Source organism: Cebus imitator, unplaced genomic scaffold (genome assembly GCF_001604975.1).
Source record: "Cebus imitator isolate Cc_AM_T3 unplaced genomic scaffold, Cebus_imitator-1.0 Scaffold179, whole genome shotgun sequence".
In the NCBI taxonomy this organism is placed as follows: domain Eukaryota; kingdom Metazoa; phylum Chordata; class Mammalia; order Primates; family Cebidae; genus Cebus; species Cebus imitator.
This window is the reverse complement of record NW_016107494.1, coordinates 2,369,740-2,377,146: the sequence shown is the minus strand read 5'-3', so window position 1 is coordinate 2,377,146 and position 7,407 is coordinate 2,369,740. Positions and strand designations below refer to the sequence as shown.

The following is a 7,407-nucleotide window of genomic DNA, read 5'->3' as shown; positions in this document are numbered from 1 at the left end:
TTTTTTTTTGGCTGACTTTAAAAGGTTTATTCTTTAAAAAATTAAAAAATTAGTTGTTTTTATACAGCTATACAAAGTTCTTAATGTTTACTTGGCAATGGAATATAATGGAATTTTACAACTATATAAAAAACTTACCTTTGCCTACGAAACAGTATTTACTGTGTGTACATAGTTGACTGACAAAATTCTCTTCCATCCAGCACCCTAATTAACTGACAAAATAAGTACCTCATATTACAGGATTCCCCAAAAGAAAGGAGGAAAAAGACACACACAGGCACACATACACACACACACACACACACATACACAACCTTCTGTGGCTCAAAACACAGTATCACAGCCCTATCTGCAGACAACTTGCAATTGCCAAATACAATTTAGTGATAAAAAAAATCTTTCGGTGATGAAAAAATACTTGTAAGTTCCACTGAAGTACTGCTTTAGTTTAACTATGCATAAGAAATTACTTAAGCTTTGGCTATTCCAAATATATTTAATGTTCATGTTGTAAGATAAGCCTTCCACCCCCAAAAGTAACTGCATTTTATCTTTGAAATAAATCGGAAAAACAAACAAAAAACTAAAACCCAGTGCTGGTGACAAATATACAGCGAATTCACTTCTTCATTCTTCGCAAACACTGAAATCAATTTTCAGGACCATGAAGAGCTAGAAATTCACCTATTTTCAGAGATTTGTTTGTAGACTATGCAGCAACTTTGTTGTCTTTCCTATATTCAAAATCTGCAAACTCCCCGCCCCCACGACCTCTTCTGAATCCACCACGAAATCCTCAAGGGGCAGTGAAGGTACCACCTCTGCCACCACCACCACGCCCTCTGCCACCACGGAAACCAAGACCTCCTCTGCCTCTGTATCCCCCATGACCACAGTTTGGACGAAGTGGGATTCCAAATGTTTCAGCATTTAATCTTCTTTCTTCAGCCCAGGTTGGTCTCCATTCTCTATTGTCATCACAAGAAATATTATCAAAGAAGTATTTAGTTTTGTCAATAGCAATTAGGTCCAAGTGGATCTTCTTCATCAGTATTTCCTTCACTGTTTTGAGTATCAACTCCTGAGTCTCCTTTATCTTCACCATTTATAGGCTTCTCCTGTTTCTCAAGTTTGTCTTCTTTTAATTTAAGCTTATTATGAAACTCTCTGTCAATCTCTTCCTTGTTGAATTGTGCATTTGCACTTTCAAAGTCAAAGTCTTTCTCAAATTTCATTGGCCCATCTCCACGAATACCAAATCTTCCGCTGCCACCCGGATGACCCCCTACGCCCTCTCCTTGGAGCTGAAGGAGCATCTGGAGCTACTTGTTTCTTGTTATCATTTGAGTTGCTCATTTTCTGGCCTTGAAACTTTATGTACTTCAGCTCTCCAGTGCTCCTGATCTCTACTGCTTTTTGGCTGGTAGATGGCAAAGGCCTGGTTGATACAGGACTCCTTCTCCCAGCAGGTGCTAGAGCAGGTAAGTGGGCCGAGGCGGTCTGCACTGCTTGTTCCATGGTTGGGCTTTTTCTGAAAGGGTCTAACTGAGGGCTTGAACGACCCTGAGATAACTGTGTTTTTAGGGATCTTGTATCCTGTGTAAAGGCAGAACCAACCACACTACTTTGGGGTAAGGTACCGCTGTTTGATGTTTCTGTTCCAAAGGATGTCAGAGAGCTTCCAGCAACAACAGCACCAAACTGCTGCCCAGCTAAGGAACTTGGACTGAACTGACTGTATGTGTGCATCCTGGCGAAAGACCCATAGGAACCCATGGACTGGAATGAAGAAGTCGATGAGCCTAGTAAGGACTGAACGATAGCTGGGTCTCGAGGCAAAGAACATTGCGGTTTTGGTGGCTCACAAACAGTGAGGTCTTTAAGGTCACTCCCACGGAATCTAACGTATTCAAAGACTTCATCTCGAGGTGGTATTGGACAATCTGTTGGTCTGTCTTCTGTACCAAAGGATCGAACTTTGGCGAGGGCTACCGTGGAGTTTCCGGTGTCGGTGTAGAGGATGCCCTCATAGCGGATCTCTACCTTGGAGATGAGGCTGATCTTGCTGCCGATGTAAGGGGTGCCCGCGCTCATGGCGCTGCCACAGCCGCCCAGGGGCCGCTCGCAGAGAGGCAGACCCCAGGCTGCTGCCTACGGCCCAGCACGCCCGCCCGCTCTGTGGGCGCCTGCAGCAGCCCTTCAGACCCAACAAGGAGCGGCGCCCGCTCCGTTACCCTCCCCCAGCACCCCGCCCTCAAGCTGCCGCTTGGCAGCGCCCCCGCGGCCTTTCCCTCTCTTTCAAATTTTTTTCCTGGCATTTGGAACGAAATGTAAGGAAGTACAGTAGTAAGAGTAACAGTGCAGCCGCCTCAGGCACGGGGACCGCGCTGGGGAGGGGACGCCGCACCCGCTTTCTGCCGCAGAGACTTCTCATCAGACCGCCTGAGGGAAGTGGTGCCCCGAGACCCGTCCAGGCCCGGTCCACATTCTGCCCAGGAAGCCGGACTTTATGGGGCGGGACTCTGGGGGAGCTTGGAGGGAGCTTGAGCCGAGCCTGGAGCCAGACCTGAACCCCTGAACCTCCGGCCAGGGGCGCCCTGGGAGCAGCCAGCCCGTGGGCGCACCGCCTGCCCGCCTAGCAGCCATGAGTCGGTCATCTGTTCCAGCCCGGCCACTGTGATGGTTTATGATGACTGCAACAATCAATGGGTCCGTGCTGGCATGGGTCCCCAGGCCTGCGGCCGCCTCCAGATCTACCACAACCCCACGGCCAATTCCTTCCGCTTGGTGGACCAGAAGATGCAGCCCAACCAGCAGGTGGTCATCAACTGTGCCATTGTCCGGGGCGTCAAGTATAATCAAGCCACCGCCAATTTCCATCAGTGGCGCGATGCCCGCAGGTCTGGGGCCTCAACTTCAGCAGCAAGGAGGATGCCGCCCAGTTTGCCGAGGGCATGGCCAGTGCCCTGGAGGCGTTGGAAGGAGGTGGGCCCCCTCCACCCCCAGCACCTCCTGCCTGGTAGGTCCCCAATGGTCCCTCCCTGGAGGAGGTGGAGCAGCAGAAAAGGCAGCAGCCCTGCCCGTCGGAGCACCTAAAGCGCCGTGTCTCCAATGCAGGAGGCCCACCTACTCCCTCTGCTGGGGGTCCACCCCCACCACCAGGACCTTCCCCTCCTCCATGTCCTCCCCCACCCCCAGGTTTGCCCCCCTCGGGAGTCCCAGCTGCAGCACACGGAGCCGGGGGAGGACCAGCCCCTGCATCCCCTCTCCCGGCAGCACAGGGCCCCAGGCCTGGCCGCAGCTATTGCTGGAGCCAAACTCAGGAAAGTCAGCAAAGAGGCGGAATCCTCAGGGGGGGCCCGTGGCCCCCAAAACTGAGAGTGATCGAAGCGGAGGTGGGGGGGCTTATGGAAGAGATGAACGCCGTGCTGTCCTGGAGAAGGAAAGCCACACAGGTTGGGGAGAAAAACCCCAAGGATGAATCTGCCAATGAGGAGCCAGAGGCCAGAGTCCCGGCCCAGAGTGAATCTGTGCGGAGAGCCTGGCAAAAGAACAGCACAACCTTGCCAAGGATGAAGTCGTCTTCTTCGGTGACCACTTCTGAGACCCACCCCTGCACGCCCAGCTCCAGCGATGACTCAGACCTAGAGAGGGTGAAACAGGAGCTTCTGGAAGAGGTGAAGAAGGAATTGCAGAAAGTGAAAGAGGAAATCATTGAAGCCTTTGTCCAGGAGCTGAGGAAGTGTGATTCTCCCTGACTACAGGGACCCAGAAGACCCGCTTCTCCTTTCCGCACACCCCACCTGTCACCCTGCTTTCCGGGCCTCTACTTGATTTGGAATTGGCTGAAGACTACACAGCAATGCATTGTTCCCACTCCTCATACCACTGGGGAACCTCCAGGGGGGCGTGGCTTCCCTCGCGGCCCTGCCCACACCCTCACTGGCTGCTGATTGGCTGGGGAGGCCCCGCCCTTTTCTTCCTTTGGTCCTTCCCCTCTGCCATCCCCTTGGGGCCCGTCCCTCTGCTGGGGATGCACCAATGAACCCCACAGGAAGGGGGAGGAATGAGGGAATTTCACATTCCCTTGTTCTAGATTCACTTTAACGCTTGTTGCCTTCAAAGTTTTGTTTTTTTAAGAAAAAAAATATATATTTTTGGGTTTTGGGGGAAAAGGGAAATTTTTTTTTCCTCTTTGGTTTTGATAAAATGGGGTGTGGGAGTTTTTAAATGCTTTGGCCCCAGCCTTGCCCCATTTGGGGCAGCTATTTAAGGGGAGGGGATGTCTCACCAGGCTAGGGGTGCCTCCCCCCACCCCAGGGACTCCTCTTCCCTCTGGCTCCTCCCCCTTTTCTATGAGGAATTAAGATGCTGTAACGTCTTGGAACCTCAGTTTTTCGATTTTTTATTTGGGTAGGTTTTGGGGTCCAGGCCATTTTTTTACCCCTTGGAGAAAATAAGATGAGGCACAAAGGAAAAGGGGAGGGAACTTCTCCTTTCCCACCTTCACCTTTAGCTTCTTGAAAATGGCCCCTGCGGAATAAATCTGCCAGTTTTTATAAATGAAAAAAAAAAAAAAAAGTTTTTTTCCTGGCCTGTTTGAAAGTTGTTGTCGTTTACTCCTAAATATACCAATGTATATTTTCATTATTTTCTCTTCAAATTTCTTTTTACCATGATGTGTGTTTTCTAATAACAAACATAATCTTTTTTTTTTTTGAGACGGTAACTTTTGTTACCCAGGCTGGAGTGCAATGGCGCGATCTCGGCTCACCGCAACCTCCGCCTCCTGGGTTCAGGCAATTCTCCTGCCTCAGCCTTCTGAGTAGCTGGGATTACAGGCACGCGCCACCATGCCCAGCTAATTTTTTGTATTTTTAGTAGAGACNGGGTTTCACCATGTTGACCAGGATGGTCTCGATCTCTTGACCTCGTGATCCACCCACCTCGGCCTCCCAAAGTGCTGGGATTACAGGCGTGAGCCACCGCGCCCGCCAAATATAATCTTTTACATAACCATCACATTATTTTCAAAATCGGGAATTAACATTAATATAACACCATTAGCTAATTTACATACATTATTCAAATTCTGATCATTGTTCCAATAGAAAAACAAGTTTCAAGTCTAGGTTGCATTCAGTTGTCATGACTCTTTAGTCTTCAGTCTGCTAGAGTTCCTCGAGTTTTCCTTCTTTTTTTTTTTGAGACAGAGTCTCGCTCTGTCGCCCAGGCTGGAATGCAGTGGTGAGATCTTGGCTCACTGCAACCTCTGCCTCTTGGGTTCGAGCAATTCGCCTGCCTCAGCCTCCTGAGTAGCTGGGACTACAGATGCCCACCACCATGCCAGGCTAATTTTTGTATTTTTCGTAGAGACAGGATTTCGATACATTGGCCAGGCTAGTCTTGAACTCCTGCCTCAGCCTCCCAAGTAGCTGGGATTACAGGCATGCACCACCATGCCCTGCTACTTTTTGTATTTTTAGTAGAGAAGGGGTTTCGCCATGTTAGCCAGGCTGGTCTTGAACAACTGACCTCAGACTAGCCTGGCCAACATCCGCCTGCCTCAGCCTCCCAAAGTGCTGGGATTACAGGTGTGAGCCACCTTGCCTGGCCATTTTTCTTCTCCTTCATGATGTTGGCATTTTTGATGATTACTGGCCAGTTATTTTGGAAAATATCCCTCATTTTGAGTTTTTCTGATGTTTTATTTCCATCTTTTGAAGTATGGGAAATAAGACTCAAAAAAAGTCGGAAAGATGGGTAATAAATGGGAGAACTAAGCAATTTTGGGTCTTTTGATTTCAGTACAGATGACCTATAGTCCATAATAACAACTTAATTCACCTATGTGTATATATTACTTACTTTTGCATATATTATAATGTCTATCAACACAGGTGCTCAAACATGGGCAGGTTGATGATTTTGCAGGTAAGTAAACATTGAATGGGAATGGGTAGTGATTTTCAGATTATTCTGCAGAGGCACCTTAAGACTAAATGATCAGGGCCATGGCTTCCTGCCCCAATTTCAACTAGGGCAGAACCGCTCTATTTTCTGTATTGGGGAGACATCTACAATTTCCTTTGAGAAAAAGTATTCTGCTTTTAAGAATCTGAAAAACTTCTTTTTCTTCCCTTTTTAACTTCTGCAATAAGAATTTGAAAAACTGAGCCGGGCACAGTGGCTCATGACTGTAATCCTAGCACTTTGGGAGGCTGAGACGGGTGGCTCACAAGGTCAGGAGACTGAGACCATCCAGGCCAACATGTTGTGAAACCCCATCTCTACTCAAAATATATAAATTAGCTGGGCATGGTGGCACGCACCTGTAGTCTGAGCTACTCAGGAAGCTGAGGCAGGAGGATCACTTGAAGCCGGGAGGCGGAGGTTACAGTGAGCTAAGATATCGTGCCACTGCACTCCAGCCTGGGCTACAGAGCAAGACTTTGTCTGAAAAAAAAAAAAGAAAAAAAAAAAAGAATTTGAAAAACTGTCTGGACGTGGTGGTTAATGCCTGTAATCCTAATACTTTGGGAGGCCGAGGCAGGCGGGTCCCTTGAGCCCAAGAGTTAGGAGACCAGCCTGGGCAACATGGTGAAAACCAGTGACCACAAAAAATACAAAAATTAGTCAGGTGTGGTGGCACGTGCCTGTGGTCCCAGCTACTAAGGAGGCTGAGGTGGGAGAATCACTTGAACCCAGGAGGTCAAGACTGCAGTGAGCAGAGATTACGCCACAGCACATCAGCCTGGGTGACAAAGTGACACCCTGTCTCAAAAAAAATTTTTTTTTGATGGTCTTTAAGCTTATTTCAAGTCATGCTCAATGGAATAATCAATAAGAGAAATACAGGTAGAGATTTATACACTGTTACGCAGGAGAAAGAAAAAAAAAACAAATGGCTACAGTTACTCAAGAAAAAGCAGTTCTAGAAAATTCAATACATTGCAGAATAATGTTCCTAGGTATTACATTAGATATAGTATCAATGAATCTATAGTCTGATATTAGTCTGGATGTATAGGTATTAAATTCCAGGTCATGTGTTATTTCCTCCATGAAGCCTTTCTGCTGCCACTTTAGAGATAACGTCTTCATTCATCTCAATTTTCTTATCTGGACTGTTCATCATTTACTACTTTTAGCTTATGTTGTAGTTATCTTGGATATATGTCTCATTTTCCCACTGTAGTGTAAATTCCTTAAGAGTAGGTACTGAGTTTCATTCCTTTTTTTGAGATAGAGTCTCGGTCTGCCAATCAGGCTGGAGTGCAGTGGCACAATCTCAGCTCACTGCAACCCTCTCCTCCCAGGTTCAAGCGATTCTCCTGCCTCAGCCTCCCGAGTAGCTGAGACTACAGGCGAGCACCACCACACCCGGCTAATTTTTGTATTTTT

General features: G+C 47.8%; 2 pseudogenes across 1 annotated transcript; one reads left to right on the top strand and one right to left on the bottom strand.

Annotated features, from left to right (window-relative positions):
• Window positions 1-485: 485 nt before the first annotated feature.
• Window positions 486-2,097, bottom strand: LOC108315875 (annotated as a pseudogene).
• Window positions 2,096-4,178, top strand: LOC108315774 (annotated as a pseudogene). The gene is made up of 2 exons (XR_001830069.2): window positions 2,096-2,333; window positions 2,552-4,178. The product of XR_001830069.2 is annotated as a vasodilator-stimulated phosphoprotein-like (transcript).
• Window positions 4,179-7,407: the final 3,229 nt, after the last annotated feature.